We start from the raw sequence: 21,943 nt of genomic DNA, 5'->3' as shown, positions 1-21,943 counted from the left end.
CCCCAAATTCCCTCCCCCCTACCTTTTATCTCAGCCCACTTGGAACACCAGCCTCATTCCCGAAGAAGGGCTTATGCCCGAAACGTTGATTTTCCTGCTCCTCGGATGCTGCCTGGCCTGCTGTGTTTTTCCAGCACCACATTTTTCAACTCTGGTACTCCAGCATCTGCAGTCCTCACTTTCTCCAAGATGTTTGTAAGACAACATTTGAAGTACTGCATACAATTCTGGTTGTCCTGTTATAGGAAGGATGTTATTACACAGGAAAGGGTGTGTGAAATATTTACAAGGATGTTACCAAAACTGGAGAGTTTGAGTTTTATTGAGAGGCTGGATAGGCTGGGACTTTTTTCCCTGGAGAATGAAGGCTGAGGGGTGACCTTCTAAAAGTTTATAAACTCATGAGGGCATAGATAAGATGAATAGCTAACATCTATGCCCTAGTGTAGGTGAGTCCACAAATAGAGGGCATAGGGTCAAAATAAGAGGAAAAAGAGTTAAATGGGACCTGAGGGGCAACTTTTTCACGCAGAGGGTGGTGTGCATATGAAACAAGCTACCAGAGGAAGTGGTAGAGGTGAGTATAATTACAGCATTTAAAAGATATTTGAATAGGTACATGAACAGGAAAGGTTTAGAGGGGCATGGGCCAAATGCAAGGAATTGGGAATAGTTCAGTTCAGGAAATCTGATTGGCTTGGGCAAATTGGGCCAAAGAGCTGGTGTCTGTGTTCTATGACTCTACGATTCCATCAAATTCTTTTAAAACACAAAATTTATTACATCCACTCGTCCCCTTTATTTAATCTCCCTAAAGAATTCTAGTATGTTTATTTAGCATGATTTCCCTTCATGAAGCCTTGCTGATGCAACTCCACTATAATGGTTTTGTGGCAGCTTTATCATCATCCAGATAGAAAGTTGCAATTTTCCTTGAAGGCACCAATTTTATCTCAAGCACAATGAATGGGCATCAATAAAAAAAAAACCCTATTCACAAAAAATATGTAGTGTGGAAATAGGAAATCTGAAATGAAAATACTGGAAATCCTCAGCCAACTGGGCAGCACATTTGGAGAGAGAAGCAGAGCTGACGTTTCAGCTGGATAGCTGTCCATGGGAAACATTAACTCAGTTTCTCTCTCCACAGATTCTGCCTGACTTGCTAAGCATTGCTGTAAGCATTTTTTGCAATGGGAAAAACCATTTATTTGGAGAGAAGTGAGGCGAATGATAGATAGGATAGTAAAGAAGATGTTTGGTATGCTTTCCTTTGTTGATCAGAGCATTGAATCTAGGAGTTGGGAGGTACAGTTGCAGCTGTACAGAACATTGGTTAGGCCACTTTTTGAATATTACATGTAATTTTGGTCTCCCTGTTATAGCAAGAATGTTTTAGATTAGATTAGATTAGATTAGATTAGATTGTGGAAACAGGCCCTTCGGCCCAACAAGTCCACACCGACCCGCCGAAGCGAAACCCACCCATACCCCTACATTTACCCCTTAGCTAGCACTACGGGCAATTTAGTATAGCCAATTCACCTGACCCTGCACATCTTTGTGATGTGGGAGGAAACCGGAGCACCCGGAGGAAACCCACGCAGACACGGGGAGAACGTGCAAACTCCACACAGTTTGTTGTGAAACTTGAAAGAGTTCAGAAAAGATTTACAAGCAGCTTGCCAATGTTGGGGGTTTAAGCTATCGGAAGAGGCTAAATAGGCTGGGGATGTTTTCCCTGGAGCATCGGAAGATGAGGGGCATAGGGTCAAAATAAGAGGAAAAAGATTTAAATGGGATCATGAGGGGTATGGATAGGATAAATAGACAAGGTCTTTTCCCTGGGGTGGGGGGAGTGCAGAACAAGAGGGCTTAGGTTTAGGGTGAGGGGGGGAAAATTTAAAAGGGACCTAGGGGGCAACACTTTCACAGCAGAAGGTGGTGCGTGTATGGAATGAGCTGCCAGAGGAAGTGGTGGAGGCTGGTACAACTGTAACATTTAAAAGGCATCTGGATGGGTATATAAATAGGAAAGGTTTAGACGGATGGGCCAAGTGCTGGCAAATGGGACTAGATTAGGTTAGGATATCTGGTCGGCATGGATGAGTTGGATTGAAGGATCTGTTTCTGTGCTGTATATTTCTATGGCTCCAAGACTTTATGTGCAGGTTAGGTGAATTGGCCATGCCAAATTGCCCTTAGTGTCCAGCGATGTCCAGGCCAGGTGGAATAGCCATGAGAAATGCAGGGTTACAGGGATGGGGTGGGATGCATTTCGGAGGGTCAGTTTGGACTCAATGGGCCAAATTGCCCACTTTCACACCCTAGGGATTCCATGATTTGTATGAAAGCAGAACTCCATGTTATTTTCATCTGAACTTCATGCATAAAATTATCAGTCAGGATCACTGGATAGTGATTAGAATCAGGAGAGATGACCATTTGAAAAAAAAAAATTCTGGAGTACTGTGAACAGTATTAGTCTTTTTATGGAAGGAAAAATATAAAGGCATTGGAGGCATTTCAAAGAAAGTTTATGATACTAATATCTGGTATGGATGTATTATGTCATGAAAACAGATAAGACTGAGTTCCATCTGCTGGAGTTTAGAAGAATAAGAGATAACTTGATTGACTGTGTTTTGCTTCAATGTAGAAAGCGTACTTTGTTTTGTGGAAGAAGTGAGAACTAGGTGTCAAAATAAAAACAAGGGGTTTAAAAATAATGGGTTGTTCATTTAAAACAGAAATAAGAAGAAACCTTGTTTCTCTCAGAGGTTTGTGAATTTGTGGAAGTCTCTTCCTCAAAAGATAGGAGAAGTAGCACCTCTGTGTGGTTTTCAGGCAAAGGTGGATAGATCTTTGGTAAGTAAGGGTATGAAAGGCTATTGGTGGGCATGCAGAGTTGAGGTTACATTCAGATTAGCCATTGTCTTAAAGGTTGGAGGGTCCCAATGGCCTACTCTTAACTCATTTGTATACATGTATGGGTGTTGCCTATGGTCTTGAATCCAGTGATGGTATTGCTAACTGAGTTTAATTAACTAGTGCATATGAAGACATTTTGTCTCTTGGAGCTTGATGCCACAGGTATGGCAGCTGGGGTAGATCTGAAAGATGATATAAATGGATCAATAAAATCTATAAATGTGGGCATCTTTATTATGAGTGACTCAGATGCTTGTCACTATTTGACCACATCAGTACAAGTAAAAGGCTTAAAAATTAGGTCAAATACTTTATCATTTTTCAAAGTCCAACAATGAATGCCAATGGTCTAATCACTTTGGAAGGCATGTCTTTACATTAACCAAATCAAACGCTGGTGTTCTGAACAGGGTTACCATTAGGTTTTCTGTCTCCTTTCCCCTCTTTAAACTTAGTGTGTGGAGCTGGAAGAATGGAAAAGTCAACAGGCATTCCTGAATTTAATTTCCCCAGTTACATTAAAAAGAATGTATGAAAGGGAAAACAAAAATGGGGAGTAGAGAGAAGAGCAGATTTAAAAGGGATATTGAAAATCTGCATGAAATTCCTAAAACTGGAAAGCTGATTCCTGCACAGCTGCTTTTATTATTTTACCACTGGTTTCCAGGGTTATCCCAAAATTTCCTGGCCTGCTTGGATTACAACTGGCAACCTTTGTTGAGCCGTTTGACCGAAGTTATATGGCCGATTGTATCTCATCGCAGGTCAGCGGATATCAGGCGTGCAGTTACATCAGCTCCTGGAATAATGGGAAAAAAAAACACAAAATTAGGGTGTGAACTATCAATAGTGGCCTCACATCAGCCTCGTGTGCCATGCACTTCTCGATTCGTGGGATTAGCACACAACTACTATTTCATATCTCCCAGTGTTTGGCTGGAATCAAGCTTCCCACAACTGAGTTCCAAAGCTCCGGGCCAAAGAAAAACAAGACTAAGCACGTATTGAGCCCTGGTAGCTAGTTGATCCAGTTTCCATTTAATAATTGTTATAGTTTGAATGAACGATAAGAGCACAACAGATCCAACATGAGAGTTGGAGCATATCCAGCCACATTCCAAAGTCCTCTTGGTCCACTCCAAGTACGATGAATTCGTGAACAAGTGGTTCCAACCGTCCCAAACCGTAATTTCAAAGCGTCCGTGACATTGCAATTGTAGTCACGGTGAACATTAGCAAATGGTTCCAAGGATGTGGCGAGAACTCGGGGCCAATTCCAAATATCATTGTTAATCATGAATGAGTTGCAAAGCAAGCACTGAAAGAGAATCACTGGTGTGATTCCAGTTTTAGTGCTGAATAGCGAATTTCACCATCAAACAGAATCAACTAAACAAAAAGCACTTCAATAATTAGATTAAGACTTCACTCCTTTGCAATAAAAACGAACCATCTACCAGGTGTTGCAAACTTCTATACGTACCATAGAATATAGAAACAGGTTAACAAATATCCAAATGTTTTTAGTAAGTATCGATTTCGATAGTAATCCATTCTTTAAAACTAATTGTTTCCAGTTTTTATTCAACAATACCGTTGCTTGTTTAATCCACGTTAGAATATTAATTTTCAATTCTGAAAGATGGGAACAAAGTTTTCAACGGCTCCAATTATTGCTATTCATTTAAGTATTTCCGGTCTCTATGTATTTGTGCTGACTGAACACATCGAGTAATAACGACTGTGTCACTTGTAAAACTCGTTAACGTTCTTATGTAATTTAAATCAGTTCAGACACCTGGGGTGATTTTAATTCTGAATTATATTTTCAAAATACAAATGACTCGAAGAAATTAAATTAATGAGATGTTGAATCATTTGGATTATTATTAGTATTCCGAAATGTGGCTTTGCTAAAATTTTGAACATTACTTAGTTTTAGTGTGGTCTAATTTTGAATTAATTTGTAAATGCCATTAAAATAATTTGGTCATAATTACACACATCTCCTTTCAATAATTGCTTGAGGACAACTTAACGCTTGCCAAACGGATATTTAAATATATGATAAAAGCAACGAATGATAAAGGGAAAATCGATGTCAATCGAAAAGGTACAATATAACGCCATCGGAGTGACGGTCACTCTTTGAATATGATTTGGAGATGGGTGTTGGACTGGAGTGTACAAAGTTAAAAATCACACAACACCAGGTTATAGTCCAACAGGTTTAATTGGAAGCACTAGCTTTCCGAGCGCTGCTCCTTCATCAGGGAGTTGTGGAGTACACAATTGTAAGAGACAGAATTTTTAGCAAATAAATTCTTGTCTTGCAATTGTGTACTCCACAACCACCTGATGAAGGAGCACCGCTCGGAAAGCTAATTCTTTGAATATCATTAGATTTACATCGGGTCCCCTTTCTAGCAGTTTCCAAAGTTACCTGTTTAAATTCGGCTTGTTACATCAAACAGTTTTGCACATATTCGACGTTTACTTATCTCTGATGAGCTGTGAATTCAATGGAAAGGATTAGTATTTGAAAAAAGGTCAATAATTTCGTTGAACATATCATTAGATACACTGATTCTGGGTGTTCATACATCTGAAATGGAGCTGATCCTATCTCTGATGCAGCACCTGCCTTGCTGCGCTGCTGTGCCGTTGGTTTACGACAGAATTTCGATCTCCAGTTAAACTCGCAGTTTAAAGCCAGGTTTACATTTTATAATTTTCTCATGTAAAATTAAATGTTAGATATTCGAACCCCCCCCCCCCCCCCCCCTGCTCAGTGAACAAAATGTCTGATGTGTAGTCGGTTGTAGGGAATCACCTGGCGACTGGTTTCTATCTTTCCTGTCTGAAAAGATAATATATACAGTATTTGATGCAATGTTAGAAAAATAATGAGAAAGCATTTGTCACCGGGTTAAAAATTCTGGAAAAAATATTATAAATGAACATTTATATCATTTCTGTAGGGCGGGGGAAGGGGGTACACTCCAGCTTTTGGTTAATTTTTGGGTTTTTTTGGAAGAAAACAAAACCTTGTTTTGAATCAGTTCAGTAGCAGACTATGAAACACATGAAGGACCAAAATTGATTTCTAAGAGTGATTGGAATGTTGTACTCTCATCGCTTGTAGCTCTTTCACCTAACTTATTCAGGAAATTCTAATCTACCAGTCGACAGAATTCCTTCTCAACAAACAAAGGTATCGGGGGGTCTCTATAAATAATTGTACCATTCACCCCGTCTGGTTGTGTATGAGTTTAGTGTGTTAGCGGAACGGGGAGACGTTTTATCTTATAGATAAATCTAGAACATAACGAATGAAATCACTTTCATTGAAGGAAATCTTCTAATTTACCTCCCTAACAATGTTTAACCCATTGTTGGTTATCCCTTTTCATCCAATTACTTTTTTTGTAACTGAATCCAGCCGAGTGGAGATTGTAATTACAAACTCTTCGATCATGGGATTCTGCTTTTCAAGACTGAATTATCAAGTTTCAAACAGCTCCGAAAAGTGATGCATCTTTGTACCTCACCTGCACGCTGTGAATGAATGAGAATGATTTTATTTAAAACGTAATTCCTCTCAATCAATTTTAAAATCCAGCTCATTTTTATACAAATTCTGCTAATATCTTGACTAACTGTTCTGCAATTCGTTCGCAATGCAGATCACGCTTTGTCCCAAATTATCCCAGACCCACCAAACGGGAAAATTGATCCAAGATTGAACAATTCGTGGCTGGAGGTTTAGGATCAGATTTCACAAATGTCACCAGCTCCAATAGATAGTCACATTGCATGCCAATTGTGGAGTGCATTTGGTCTGTCTTGATTGGTATCGGTGACAACACACACATTGATTGCAGAAAGGAAAGGAAAATTGGATTTTTTGGACATCTGAAACAATAAAAGCAGAAATCCCTGGGAATTTACAGCGACGCAGTCAGTGTTTGTAGCGAGTAAAGGAAGGTTGCGTGGGGTGGGGCCGGCTTAAACTCCTCACCGATGCTATCTCAATTTGACCACGTTGATTCACCATTCATAGACTATCTGTTAGTCACGTTTATACATATTAAAGCTTCATAACCATTTAACATTTCCTGTATTTTTAATATGCGGCAAAAGCGGGGAATTGACTGAGGTCGATTTTACACGTAACATTGCACTGTTTTTGAGGGGAGAATATTTCTAATTTGTTACAGAAACTGCCAATACATCAACAGTTACATTTACATGACCTGTTGTTTAAAGCTCATTCCGTGTTTCCGTAATTTAAAGAGTAAAACCTAACGATTAGTCTCTTGTGTTTAAATTGCAATAAGGGCTTCATCTCAATTTGAAACATTTTCGGTTTTAAGAGGCATTTAACTGCAAGGCAATGATACAGTAACTAAAGACCGTGTTCCTAAATCCACCCACAGGATGGAGAGTGTGAATGTGAGCGTTACTGAGCAGAGCTGATCCTGAGTTTTGGATGCTGTCCACCAAATTGACAGAAGGATGTGTCTATACAGATGTGCGGCCACGTAAAATAAAATCTGATTTGATGAAAAGTGGAAAGAAATTAATCACTTTTTTAAAAAATCCAATCGTTTAATATTTTAATTTTCGATTGCATTCGGATTCCGTCCAGTTCGGCGGATATTTTCAATGTAACCGGGGTAACAGGGCGTGGTCAGTTATTTGTCCTTCACTCCATCACACCCCACCCTCCTTCACCATGAACTATTTTTCGTTCGTTTGCATATTACATGTTACGTGGCTAAGTACTGAGTCCTAAGATGCAATGTATGGTTTTGAACACTGCAATCCTGGGTTTTTATGGTTGGACCACCATAGAATGTCACTTTAATTGAGCACAATCCTGTGGTGAGGCAATCATTTTCCACCTCAGAATCTGTGGTACCTCTGTAGTTGGTACAATTGTAACCTTCTCTTGTAGTTTTCAAGATCCAATTACCAGCAAGTGATAGCTATGTTGGCGTGACTGTGTGTACGACTGTATGTGTGTGTATCTCTCAATGTGAGGGTGCCTCGCTTCTAATATAGCGTTGAAAGTAAATGAAGGCCAGGGGTAGGGTGAGACACGTTTTTCTGGATATTAAAACAATTAATTTCATATATACAAATGCATTACTCCCCTCAGATACTTGAATGCTGTAAAAATTAAGCGACAAAAATGTAATTTGTGTCATCACGTACTTCAAAAGGACATTTGGATAATTAGACATTATTGCAAGCAACCATTAAATAAAACCTGTGGTTAAATAACCTCCGTCAATTGCCTCCAATTCTCTGCATTATGAACAGAAAATTTCGGAAATTCACAGCAGATCACTTCTCGAATAAAGAAGAGATCTAGTTTCAATTAGACCTTCCAGTTAAACATCTAAACGTGAAACCTGCTGAGTAGTTCAAGAATATATCTTAAATTGCCACCAAAAAGCGTGATGAAACAAATTGCAGTGGTTCGCTATATCCAGTATTTACCTCTACTTTTATAATTGACGGTGTTTGACTCCAGCTCTTTAATTGCTGGGTCCGTGGTTGGAACTAAACGGTATTAAGTGTCAATGCTGTAATGACAATAAAATAGAAATTTTTCTCCTGATTGTTACACTCACTGTAATGCTGAATGTGACAACCAGATGTAACGCATTTCCTCTCAGTCTGGCTCCAGATCGCTTTCTGTATATTTACAGATCTTGTGATGATTTCGTTTAGATTATTGTACTAAACTTTCGGAAGATATGGTTACATTTAAATATGAGATTGATTTTTAGAAAATGAAGCCTATGGCTCAGTTTCTAATCTCTGATTGCGTTTAAAACAGGAATATTTAAATATAGAATAATAACTCGCTTATTCGGTTCGTCAGGTACCACTATAACCAAGCAGCGGCTTTACAATTTTATGCTGAATGGATATATTATATTTAACAATGTACCCTGAATTAGCGAAGTATCACGTTGCTGATTTATTAATAACAGAAACTGTCTGTAATTAATACTGTAATAAAGGGAAAATGGTTAGACACAGCTTGCGAACAGTCATAGATTCAGCTTAACATTCAAGTGGAGACGGTGAACACAATACAGAAGCTGAAACAGTTTTCTTAAGTGTGTGAATTAAAGACTGGTGACCTTGTAGTCGTGTACCGTTGGAATAGCCTTATAGGTTAGAATCTTTCACGTTATAAATGATGCTCAGTCCTTTAATAATCTGTATATACTTTTGGGGTGATGGATCAAGGTACTAACCAACAGAGACATTTATGCAACTAATCCAAAGCTGGTTGGATGGAAACATTGACGGTGGGGGTTGTTTTTTTGCTGTGGCCATTTGTTTAAGAATGCAAAGTACACATTTCCTCATTGACGTTCAATCTAATTAACAGCAAGTAGATCAATATCTGCAGTGTATATATCAAGGCCTAATTGAAGGGTATTTGCACTGGAGCATGCTCATGAAACTTTAATTCTTACCCACAGTAGAATGCCAGTTGTAAGCTGTAGTGTGACAGAGAGTTTATCTGTCTCCATCTTAAACTTTTTAAGCCACCATTTTATATTTTGTTTGGTTTTGGTATTATCACCTGTCCTGAAGATACTCACTCTTGATGCCCTATCACCCTCAGGTGAATTGTCTATCTGGACTTTCCCAAGTGCCCATTGTTCACTTCAGTCAGCTAGCCAAGGTGGAAACATTACAGTTAAATTTGAGTCTTCCTGTGGCATCCAAAGGAATGCAGGATTTCAGCAGAAATCATTGTGTATTAATTACAAAATAAAATCCTTGCTGATGGCATATCTCCTTTCACCCCTTATTTGTGGAGCTGCAGATAACTCTGGGAGCTCCCACTGTGTTCATTTGACACAACAGAGAGCAAAGCTTAACTGTCATGATCAACATAATTGAACACTTTGATATGTAATGTATTCAACAACAGATGACCAAGGACACTTGAACTATTATATTACTTATAGACCTTTTAGAGGTTTATAAAATGAGGAGCATGGACAGGGTAAATAGACAAGCTCTATTCCCTGGAATGGGGGAGTCCAAAACTAGAGGGCATGGGTTTAAAGTGAGAGGGGAAAGATTCAAAACAGACCTAAGGGACAATATTTTCATGCAGGGGGTAGTGTGTGTGTGGAAAATGCTGCCAGAGCAAGTGGTGGAGGCTGTACAATTACACATTTAAATGGCACCTGGATGGGTGTATGAATAGGAAGGATTTGGAGGGATATAGGCCAAATGCAGTCAAATGGGACAAGATTTATTTAGGATATCCAGCTGGCATGGATAAGTTTGACTGAGTGGTCTGTTTCCATGCTATACATCTCTATGACTCAATGACGCTAAGATTTCGAGGATCTTCTATTTGTTGGAAAGTTGAACCTGTGTCAATCAGTGATCTCCAGCTCAATTATATGTATCTCTCACCTACAGATAATTTATCAAATACCCAGGCTGATTTTAAGCTCACCAGATCCAACACAAATCATACGTTTTTGAAGTCAGGGACTCCCAGAGTTAAATGAACTGTAGAATAATTCAATAAAATGTTTATTGTGTTTTTATGCTGTATCCTAGCAACAGTTAGCTCTAAAACGGGCTTAGATTAGTTGAAACACAAAAAATGTGACCTCTAAGGGCACATCTTACTGACATTCTCTTTTCTCCCACATGTAAAAGACACTGGGGCTTATACTGCACTCACCCAATTCCAAGTTGTTGATGTGATTGAGATCATATAACTCACCATTGACAAATAATAAAACTTAACACCTTCCCAGTCACTATGCTTCTCATATTAAACTGTTGGTCTGAAGTCACATGTAAGTCAGATCAGGGATGTTAGACAAATTTCACCTTGCTAGTGAAGTGAAGTAAAATTCAACTTTCCTGGCCATCATTTCTGGGATGAACTTTTAATTCAAGCTTAATTAATTGAATTTTAAATTCCAACAGTTGACAAACTACCACTTCTCCAGAGCGTTAGCTTGGCCTTTAAATTACTTGTCCATTGATGTTACCATTGTGCCACCACCTCTTCCCTACTTTTATCAAATGTCTTCTCAATTTTTTCTTCTCCAAGGAAAACCATCACAACTGCTCCTATCTAGCTACCTCATTGAAATTCCTAATTCCTGGAAACATTCTCATGAATTTTTTTGTGCTTTCTTTAATGCAGTCATGTCTTTCCTAAACTGTGGCGTGCAGAACTGGATACAATACTACAGCTGAGGTTAAAACAGTGTCATCCACAGGTTTAATATAGTCTCCTTGCCTTTGTACTCTATTCCCTTTGTAAGTAAAACACAGGATGGTTTATATTTCATTGACTAATATCTCAGCCTATCTTGTCACTTTAAATAACATATGAACTTGAGAATATCCAAGTCTTTCTGCTCTTGTACCTCCTCAAGAATTAGGCCATTTATTTTAAATTGTTTCTCTGCATTCTTCTTTCCAAAATGAATCATTTCACACTACTCTGTGTTAAATGTCATCTGAAACTTCTCCACCCATTCCACCCATCTGTCATTATACAATTGAAATCAATGCAATCCTCCTCAGTATTCACAGTGCTTCCAATGTTATGTATCATCCATATGTTTTGAAATTGCACACAAAGGTCCAGGCTATTAACATACATCAGGGAACGCAAAGATCCTAACACTGACACCTGAGGAACTCTAACTTAACCCTTTTATAACCTCGCTCACAAGTCTGTTGTGCAGCCTTCTGTCCCAGTCTTTGGAAGTCCCTCTACATTGCATCAACAGCAGTACCTCCAATTTATTACTTGAAAACAAACTGTGCTTGAAAAAAATCGATGCTGGCTTTCCTAAATTAATCTGCATTCACCCAAGTGATTATTCATTTGTCCTGAGTTATTGTTTCTGGAAGCTTCTATGCTACTGAGGTTATACTAGTGGGCCAATTTCAGTTGAGGTTGACTTAGATGAAAGGTGTGTGATTTTGTGAGATATCTCACTTTTACAGAATTTAGATCTCAAACTAGTTGCATTTGGATGGTGATTATTTTGTGAAGAGTTTTAAAGAAAGGGTTTGATTGCCCTTTCCAGAACAGTGTACTCGTATAGTATATGTCAGAATGCAGGTGACTATAAATGGAAGGTTTACTCTGGGTTTATGACAGGGCAGCAAACTTTAAAACACACTGCTTTTAGTTTAGAATTATTAATGATTGATTTTAGCTCAAAAACAAATCCTAGGTAGAAAACTTTTGGGGAAGTTTTGCAGTAGATATGAACTGGGTCAGAAGCAAGTATAGTTTCTCTCCTGGAAAGGCATATAAGGAAAGTTCAGGAAAAGCCCTATTATAAAGGTTTACCTTGTAAACTTGCAGACCAGGAATATTTGATTAGAAATCTGCAGATTATTAAATGAATGAGAAGGTCTAATGTTTCAGTTTCATGAGTATTCTTATAAAGAGATTTTGCAGTTCACAGAACAGAAATGGATAGAATAACAGGTTTATAACCTGTTGTACTATAACCTGGTGTTGTGTGATTTTTAAATTTGTCCACCCCAATCCAACACCAGCACCTCCAAATCATGGATAGAACAAAACAGTCTAAACTAAATAATCCAAAGTTTGAGCTTTGATGTCAATTTAAATTCTAGTTGTCAGAAGGTTTCAGATATTTTGCACTCAGAGCAACACTGAAAACACCAATGTTAAAATTTCAGCCACAGTTGGGTGAGCTGTGATCTTTACTTGTTCTTAACTTCAATATATAATATACCTGACAGGAAGACAAAGAGTATCAGTTGACCCAAAGCACTGAAGGTTTCTTTATTGTCTCTGTGTTCATGGAGCACAAGTACTAATTAGAATAGCTCACTGTTCTTATTGTTAAGGATTTCAAATAGGTCTAGGCAAGATTGTTTGACATTTCTCTCTTTATTCTTTCGTGGGATATCGGTGTCACTGGCAAGGCCAGAGTTCATTGTTGGTCTCAAATTGCCCTTGAATTAAATGGCTTGCTCAGCCATTGTAGAGGCCAGTTAAGAGTTCATTTGCTGTCCATCTGGAATGAGGTGTAGGCCAGACTGGGTAAGGATGGCAGATTTACTTCCCTAAACTACAGTTATAAACTTATTCAAACGTGAACTTGCATATACTGGAAATGCTAAAATACTATGTCTGGAATTGGTTCTGTAACATCAAATTCCTCTTCAATAACGTCTGTTCCATTCTCACTTCAGAATAAAAGTGATATTTCTCTGTAACTGAATATCTATAAAAGGATAGTGTTAGGAATCAGGTTGAAATTTTGTTTTGCTCTTTGTTTATAGTCTTTCGAACTGTAGTCTATGCATTTTGTTATGATCTCAGATAATGTTACAACTAGATAAGATGGATTCAAGATTGAAATCTTGTTTGATAGATCATTTGTTAAAAAAATCTTTCACTCAAATGCAAGCACAAAATGCTGCAGATTTTGTTTTGACAAGAAAATATATATACATTGCACAAAAGAAATTAAGGAAAAATAGAGTGTACTAAAAATGTTTAATAACACATTGTGAAAGATTTCAAACACAGAGCCACCCAAAATCCCATTTATTCCCAACACCATCACTTTATAGTACACAAATGCCAGAGGATACTCAAATACCTTTCTCTAACATATTCACAGGTTTAACTTAACTATTTCCTTCAATTCCTGGTCTTGAGATTTTGATACCATTTTCCTTGATTATTCATACAACTAAGTTTAAACTTTCTTAGATTCTGATTTCTAACCAAACACTTCTGGTATGACATTTTCAAACTAAAACCTTACACTGAGGTAGACTATCTCCTAACCGTTCTGAATAAACTCCTTTCTTCAGAAGAAACTGTTCTTACATCTGATCCTGTCAGGTTCTTCTGCAATCTAAAACAGAAAAGCATTTCAATCTGTGGAACGTTCCTCAGAAAAAAAATCAATTACTGATTCTTAAAAACTGAAAGATAGCTACTTGATTTCAATGTCTGCTTGTTCTGATCATAAAACTCTCCAAATCAAAACAAATTTCTATTATCACTCCAAGACTGTCTCCAGTCAGCCACAATGTGATGCCTACTGGTTCAGATCATGTCTCCAGAAAGGACAACAAATTAACGATTAAATCCTCTCCAAATATCTAACCTTATTAAACTTTGCATTTGGCTCTATAATTTTGAATTAGTGAAATACTTCTTACTTGAAGTGACATACAGCTGCATGCTAAAAGGTTTTTAAAAAAATTATGACTGACTGAGGGTGTTAAAAAGATGGGAGCTGATTCATCCCGCTTCACTTCTTCATAACCTGATATACTGTACAATGTCAAATTATCAAAATACATTTCTCGAAAAATGGAAGATACATTCTTTATAACATACTCACCAGCAGGCAAGATGAAATAGATACACATATTCGGTTATTTATGCTATTGTACTTCATACTGGAACCTAAAAACCCTGTTGTTACTCAGATACATGGGTGAACAATAGGAGACAGCAAGATAAGTCTTATATCCATTCACAGAGAATGTAGAGGAAGCTTTTAGAAGGCTACAGGGAAAGATAAAAAGATAAAGGGAAGCAAAGGGTTTTGAGATAGGGGAAAAGAGTCAGTATAAGTTTGAAACAGTAGAATTGAGGGATTGAGAGGAATTGATTGCTGCCAATGCATTCTTGGGAGAGATGTGGACTAAGTCATTGCAAGTGGCCAGTTCATTGAGCAGTTCTGCTTGGAGGTTGGTTAGCTCAGTTGGCTGGATGGTTGGTGAGTGATATCAAAATGCATGGTTCAATTCTTGTACTAGCTGAAGATATCAAGACTAATTCACTTTCTTAAACTCTGTCCTCACCTGTAGCTTAGTGATACTCAGGTTAAAATGCCATTCTTTATTTCTCTCCAGGGAGAGAACAACTTATTGTTTTGTAGGACTATGGCAGCTTCAACTTTTGCTGCTGAAAGCAGAAGGATTTTTGTTAAGAGGTAACCAAGAATGCACACAGACAAAGAGAAAGCAGAGCAGAAATATTCTCGTCATAATGAAGTGCATGACCAGTTATTTGTGACTATGATGTAGCCAACGTTTCCTAGCAATGGACAAGTCAGCCAATGGCAACCAGCCATAAAAATATTGCTTCTGTGATTGAAAAGCAATTAGTGAGCAATAAAGTTGATTGTTATTTATGCAATATTAAATAACAAGTACACTTTAATCTTCTGGCTTGTTTTACTTCCTGGAAACAAAATTAAATTTGAAGTGGAGTAGGGAGCTTTGGGACTATTCACCCATGCAGACTAGGCTTGAAAACTGGTTGAATCTATGAGTCTTCATTTATATTCATTTTGCTGAACCTTACTGCAACTTCACTGTATAGCTATTCAAGTTCACTTTGCAGAGGTATACCAATAAGTAGTTATCTTGAATATAAACTATCAATCAATAATGCATCAATGGACGGCTGTGTTGAGAGGACAACTGAAACTTATTTCATATTGTACTTCCAAAATCAGATTTGTCTAGTTATATTGCATAAACTCTACTTCTTTTGAAGAGTATGCTGTTAAAAGGACAGGTATGAATGTGCTGGGAACATTTAGGCATGCTCAGTTCTTGGAACACAATTCTATTTCTTTTCTTTCCAGTTAGATTTCCTACAGTGTGGAAAAAGGCTCTTCGTCCCAACCAGTCCACACCGATCCTCTGAAGAGTAACCCACCCAGACCCATTTCTCCCTGACGAATGCACGTAACACTATGGGTAATTTAGCATGGCCAATTCACCTGACCTGCACATCTTTGGAGTGTGGGAGGAAATATGTCTTATTACATATGTCCAGACCAAGTAAAACACATAAAACAAACAAAAACAAAAATTGTTGGAAGAATTCAACAGGTCTGGCAGCATCTGTGAACAGAAAACAGAGTTAACAATTCATGTCTAGTCACCCTTCAGAACTCATGTAAATTATAAGTTAAAATCTAAGCAAATATCTTTTTACACAGTCTCAAAGCAAGTAAAACCTAAAGTTGCCGTTGACTCACATGACTATAGAGCTGTTCTCTGATTAGAGAGAGACAGGAAGAGGCGAGAGAGAGACAACTGGTGGTGGTTTGACCTGAGGGATCACCATACCTCGGGTAAATGGAGGGGTTGAGAAGATTCATGGTAACCTCAACCAGTGTGGGAATTGATCCATACTATCCATCCAACTGCATGAGCCTCCAAAAGAGTATGGTGTGAGTTAAATGTACAACAACAATTTATACTTGTGTCTTTAATATAGTGAAACAGATGGGAAAGAGTGACATGGTTGGAACATGGGGATGAGAATAAACTTGCTTCTTTCCAGACCTATTAGCTTCTGTAATGTAAAATGCAATACAGACTTAACTTCTTTCCATCGAGTCAAAAATGCCTCTTAATTTTGAACTCTGAAGTGCAACACACAGTGCAAGCAATGACTTTACCAATCTGTAATGAGGTTGCTTACACTGTGGCCCAGACCAGTGAGGTGTTTACATGGGACTGACCAGACTGATTGAATGTAGTTTCTAAACAGGAAAATAGATTACTTTATCAGATCACTTTATTGGATCTGAATCAAAACCCCTTGGTAAGAATGTAGTCCAACCCATTGTACCATCCAGTTTCTTCAGTTAAAATTAATTTCAGGAAGGGTGACATCATCATACCCTGTGGTGCACAGCTGTGCTATGGAATCCTTCAGAGAATACTGGCTCACAAACAAAATTTTTCTTCATGAGTAGATATTAATTGGAGAGTTACAGGGTGTAAACTGGGCTCAGTGATATCCTCTTCAGAATTCATAGCCAAAAGTAAAATCATCTTTGTTGTCACTGGGAAAACTGCAAAACAGTTAAGTTCCACAGCAGTGCAAATACCAATGGTCTGTCAGAGCACGTACAATGAATCATGTCTCTGAATAACTATTAGTCTTCTGGGTTCTGCAGGGCAAGTTCACTCATCTGTCTGTTGTTCGGTCTTGGGGACTGGCAGAGTTAAACAGAACTGTCAAATTATGATTTAAACAGTGGCACAACTGCATTAATCATTAAACGTTTTTGCCATTTTATGGTATCTTGTGATAGTGATGGCCATTTAGCAAAAAATAATTTCTTAAATCACACACTTTTGTATATTTCTTTTCACTCCCTACCCTTTTTGTCAACATGTATCGCTCCTTGTGTCTTTGCGTCCCTCCTGCTGTCTCTGCCTTGTTCTACCTGTCTCTGCTTACTTCTCTGCTTTTCACCTTGCTGTCTTTCTGAGCCTCCGTGTGTTGCGTATATTTATTAAGAATCAACTAAACAACATTAGAAATAGGAGCTGAAGGCCATTTGGCTTCTCAAGTCTGCTCTGACATTTAATATGATCATGGTTCATCTTCTTCTTCAAAACCACTTTCCATCCCACTTCCAAGATTTCTTTATTCCCTGAGCGGCCAAAGATTTGTCCACCTCAAACAAAAATATATTCAATAATAAAGCATCCTCAATACACTAGGGTCGAGTATTCCAAAATTTCACAACCATTTGAGTTGAGAAATTTTACTTTATCTCAGTCCTAAATGATCAACCCTTTAACCTCTGTTGTAGATATTCCAAGTAGGAGAAGCTGTCAGACCTATCTTTTTTTGGATTAGTGGTGCTGGAAGAGCACAGCAGTTCAGGCAGCATCCAAGGAGCAGCAAAATCCTTGGATGCTGCCTGAACTGCTGTGCTCTTCCAGCACCACTAATCCAAAATCTGGTTTCCAGCATCTGCAGTCATTGTTTTTACCCTGTCAGACCTATCTTGTCAAATTCTTTCAGAATCTTGCATGTTTCATGATATCATCTCATCTTCTTGCAGCAGGACCTTGATCAGCTGGGGAAGTGGGCTGAGAAATAACAAATGGAGTTTAATATAAATGTATGAGGTCTTGCATTTTGGAAAGTCAAATCAAGGTAAGAGTTTCATGGTGAATGGTAGGGCCTTAAGGAGTGTAGTGGGGCAGAGGAAGCTTGGAGTTCAGGTCCTCTAAAAGTAGAGTCAGAGGTAGACAGGGCCGTGAAGAAGGCCTTTGACACTCTGGCCTTCATCAGTCAGGACACTGAGTATAGAAGTTGGGAAGTTATGCTGCAGTTGTACAGGACATTGGTAAGGCCGCACTTGCAGTATTGTGTTTGGTTTTGGTCACCTTGCTCTAAGAAGGATGCTATTAAACTGGAAAGAGAGCAGACAAAATTTACAAGGATTTTGCCAGGACTCAAGGATTTGAGTTATAGGGAGAGTTTGAACAAGCTAGGAATTTTTCTTTAGAGCATAGGAGATTGAGGGGGTATCTTATAGAAGTGTATAAGATCATGAGAGGCATGGATAAGGTGGATGGACTTAGACATTTTCCCAGGGTTGGGGAATGGAGGAATGGAAGGCATCAGTTTAAGGTTCGAGGGGAAGGAATAAAATAGAACCTGAGGGACAACTTTTCACACAGGAGGTGGTACGCTGCCAGCGGAAGGGGTTGAGACGGGTAGATTAACAATGTTTAAAAGGCATTTGGACAAATACATGTTTAGGAAGGGTTTAGAAGGATATGGGCCAAGTGCATGGAAATGGGGTTGGCTTGGATGGAGGAGGGCCCCTCTCCTTGCTGTAGGACTTTCTAAGACTCTAAATTCCAGAACATGTGGGCCAAATTCATTCAACCTCTCTTCAGAGGTCCCCATGGCAGGGACCTATTTAGTGGAGTTTCACAGTATCACCTTCAAAACAAACACATCCATTCTTAAATATCGAGATCAAAACAGCAAAACATTACTTCAGGTGTGATCATTCGAAGCTCCTATTTAACTGTAGCAAAACTTCCTAATTCTTGTCCTTAATCATCTTGTATAACATGCTTTGCTGTCCACATTGCTTGTTGTTCATGAATGCTAAACTTGTACAAATTTAAAAATCACACAACACCAGGTTATAGTCCAACAGGTTTATTTGGAAGCACTAGCTTTCGGAGTGCTGCTCCTTCATCAGGTAGATGTGGAGCAGGATCATAAGACACAGAATTTATAGCAAAAGATTACAGTGTCATGCAACTGAAATTAAATAGTAAACAAACCTAGATTGCTGTTAAGTCTTTCATCTTTTAGAATGGGTTGCAGGTTTCAGTTTATTAATATGTAAATCACAGAATTTCTTTTGTCACATTCTCAAGATAACTTAAGGTTTTATAAAGAAATGTGACATCTCAGCTCAGACAATGCATTAAAGGTGTGAGTTTACAGTCTGTCTGTATCCCAATCTTGACACAAACCGTCTCACAGGCTTATACTCCATCACACTCACACACACACTTTACCAAACATACACACACACTCTCACATGTGCACTCACACTCACATGCGCACACTCACATGCAGCCACCCACACTTTCTCTCACTCTCATGCATGCACACACACATATAAGTCTATGGGGTGAATTTGTATTTGCAGAATTATATTTGCAGATACATTCTATTTTGCTCAAAAAGCGTACAGTCTGCAAACAGTCAATCCATGTAATATTTTGTAAATTCCACTTTGGAAATAGAACCGGTCTGACTTAAGATTGGGATACATACAGACTCTAGCCTCACATGTTTAATGCATTGTCTGAGCGGAGATGTCATTTTTTTAATAAAACCTTAAGTTATCTTGAGAATGTGACTTAAAGGAGTTCTGGGATTCACATATTAATTAACCAAAACCTCAGACTGGAGGCCTGTGACCAGTGGAGTGCCACAAGGATCAGTGCTGGGCCCTCTACTTTTTGTCATTTACATAAATGATTTGGATGCGAGCATAAGAGGTACAGTTAGTAAGTTTGCAGATGACACCAAAATTGGAGGAGTAGTGGACAGCGAAGAGGGTTACCTCAGATTACAACAGGATCTTGACCAAATGGGCCAGTGGGCTGAGAAGTGGCAGATGGAGTTTAATTCAAATAAATGCGAGGTGCTGCATTTTGGGAAAGCAAATCTTAGCAGGACTTATACACTTAATGGTAAGGTCCTAGGGAGTGTTGCTGAACAAAGAGACTTTGGAGTGCAGGTTCATAGCTCCTTGAAAGTGGAGTCGCAGGTAGATAGGATAGTGAAGAAGGCGTTTGGTATGCTTTCCTTTATTGGTCAGAGTATTGAGTACAGGAGTTGGGAGATCATGTTGCGGCTGTACAGGACATTGGTTAGGCCATTGTTGGAATATTGCATGCAATTCTGGTCTCCTTCCTATCAGAAAGATGTTGTGAAACTTGAAAGGGTTCAGAAAAGATTTACAAGGATGTTGCCAGGGTTGGAGGATCTGAGCTACAGGGAGAGGCTGAACAGGCTGGGGCCGTTTTCCCTGGAGCATCGGAGGCTGAGGGGTGACCTAATAGAGGTTTACAAAATTATGAGGGGCATGGATAGGATAAATAGGCAAAATCTTTTCCCTAGGGTGGGGAGTCCAGAACTAGAGGGCATAGGTTTATGGTGAGAGGGGAAAGATATAAAAGAGACCTAAGGGGCAACATTTTCCATGCAGAGAGTGGTAGGTCTCTGTATGAAATGAGCTGCCAGAGGATGTGGTGGAGGCTGGTACAATTGCAACATTGAAGAGGCATTTGAATGGGTATATGAATAGGAAGGGTTTGGAGGGATATGGGCCGGGTACTGGCAGGTGGGACTAGATTGGTTTGGGATATCTGGTCAGCATGGACGGGTTGGACCGAAGGGTCTGTTTCCATGCTGTACATCTCTATGACTCTATGACTCTATGACCTAACAGCAATCTAGGTTTGTTCAATATATCATTTCAGTTGCATGACACTGTAATCTTTTACTGTAAATTCTGTGTCTTAAGTTCCTGCTCCACAGCTACCTGATGAAGGAGCAATGCTCTGAAAGATAGTGCTTCTAAATAAACCTGTTACACTATAACCTGGTGTTGTGTGATTTTTAAAATTTGTCCACCCAGTCCAATACTTGCTCCTCCACATCAAAACTTGTTTGAGTAATTTTTTTTGCACCGCAGTTTTTATCTCCAGGCTCTTTGGTGTACATTATGGCTTCACCAACATTACATTTTTGCTTCCTAAAGTGTAGTAAGATTTGTTGTGTAACAAAAAATGACCTTAAAATCAAAACTATAGTTTAATGTAATGAATGTAAATCATAATGATACAGTTGATCACATGTCCCTGACATCAATAAGAGAGGAGATACCAGTGTAGAATTAGCAAAATGTCCAGATTACAGAGGAGGAAGTGCTGGATGTCTTGAAACGGTTAAAGGTGGATAAATCCCCTGGACCTGATCAGGTGTACCCGAGAACTCTGTGGGAAGCTAGAGAAATGATTGCTGGGCCTCGTGCTGAGATATTTGAATCAATGATAGTCACAGGTGAGGTGCCGGAAGACTGGAGGTTGTCAAACGTGGTGCCACTGTTTAAGAAGGGCTGTAAAGACAAGCCAGAGAACTATAGACTGGTGAGCCTGACCTCGGTGGTAGGCAAGTTGTTGGACGGAATCCTGAGGGACAGGATGTACATGTATTTGGAAAGGCAAGGACTGATTCGGGAGAGTCAACATGGCTTAGTGTGTGGGAAATCATGTCTCACAAACTTGATTGAGTTTTTTGAAGAAGTAACAAAGATGAGGGCAGAGCAGTAGATGTGATCTATGTGGACTTCAGTAAGGCATTCGACAAAGCTCCCCATGGGAGACTGATTAGCAAGGTTAGACCTCATGGAATACAGGGAGAACTAGCCATTTGGATATAGAACTGGCCCAAAGGTAGAAGACAGAGGGTGGTGGTGGAGGGTTGTTTTTCAGACTGGAGGCCTGTGACCAGTGGAGTGCCACAAGGATCGGTGCTGGGTCCTCTACTTTTTGTGATTTACATAAATGATTTGGATACGAGCATAAGAGGTACAGTTAGTAAGTTTGCAGATGA

General features: G+C 38.9%; 2 long non-coding RNA genes across 5 annotated transcripts in view; one reads left to right on the top strand and one right to left on the bottom strand.

Annotated features, from left to right (window-relative positions):
• LOC122540936 overlaps positions 1-21,943 on the top strand; it is a 186,360-nt gene that overhangs the window by 78,186 nt on the left and 86,231 nt on the right. Inside the window, exon 1 of one of the 4 annotated variants that reach the window (XR_006309462.1) lies at positions 5,543-5,647. The exons of the other annotated variants lie outside the window; for them this stretch is intronic. This is a non-coding gene — a long non-coding RNA (uncharacterized LOC122540936). Of the gene's footprint in view, positions 1-5,542; positions 5,648-21,943 lie in introns of those variants that run through there. 4 annotated transcript variants of the gene reach the window in all.
• Positions 2,445-21,943, bottom strand: part of LOC122540937 — a 36,297-nt gene continuing 16,798 nt past the window's right edge. The window contains exons 2-3 of the long non-coding RNA XR_006309463.1: positions 5,375-5,442; positions 2,445-3,730 (exon numbers count right to left, since the gene is read on the bottom strand). This is a non-coding gene — a long non-coding RNA (uncharacterized LOC122540937). The remainder of the gene's footprint in view (positions 3,731-5,374; positions 5,443-21,943) is intronic.

Source organism: Chiloscyllium plagiosum, chromosome 36 (assembly GCF_004010195.1).
Source record: "Chiloscyllium plagiosum isolate BGI_BamShark_2017 chromosome 36, ASM401019v2, whole genome shotgun sequence".
NCBI classification, from domain to species: domain Eukaryota; kingdom Metazoa; phylum Chordata; class Chondrichthyes; order Orectolobiformes; family Hemiscylliidae; genus Chiloscyllium; species Chiloscyllium plagiosum.
This window is presented reverse-complemented; position numbering and strand designations above follow the sequence as displayed.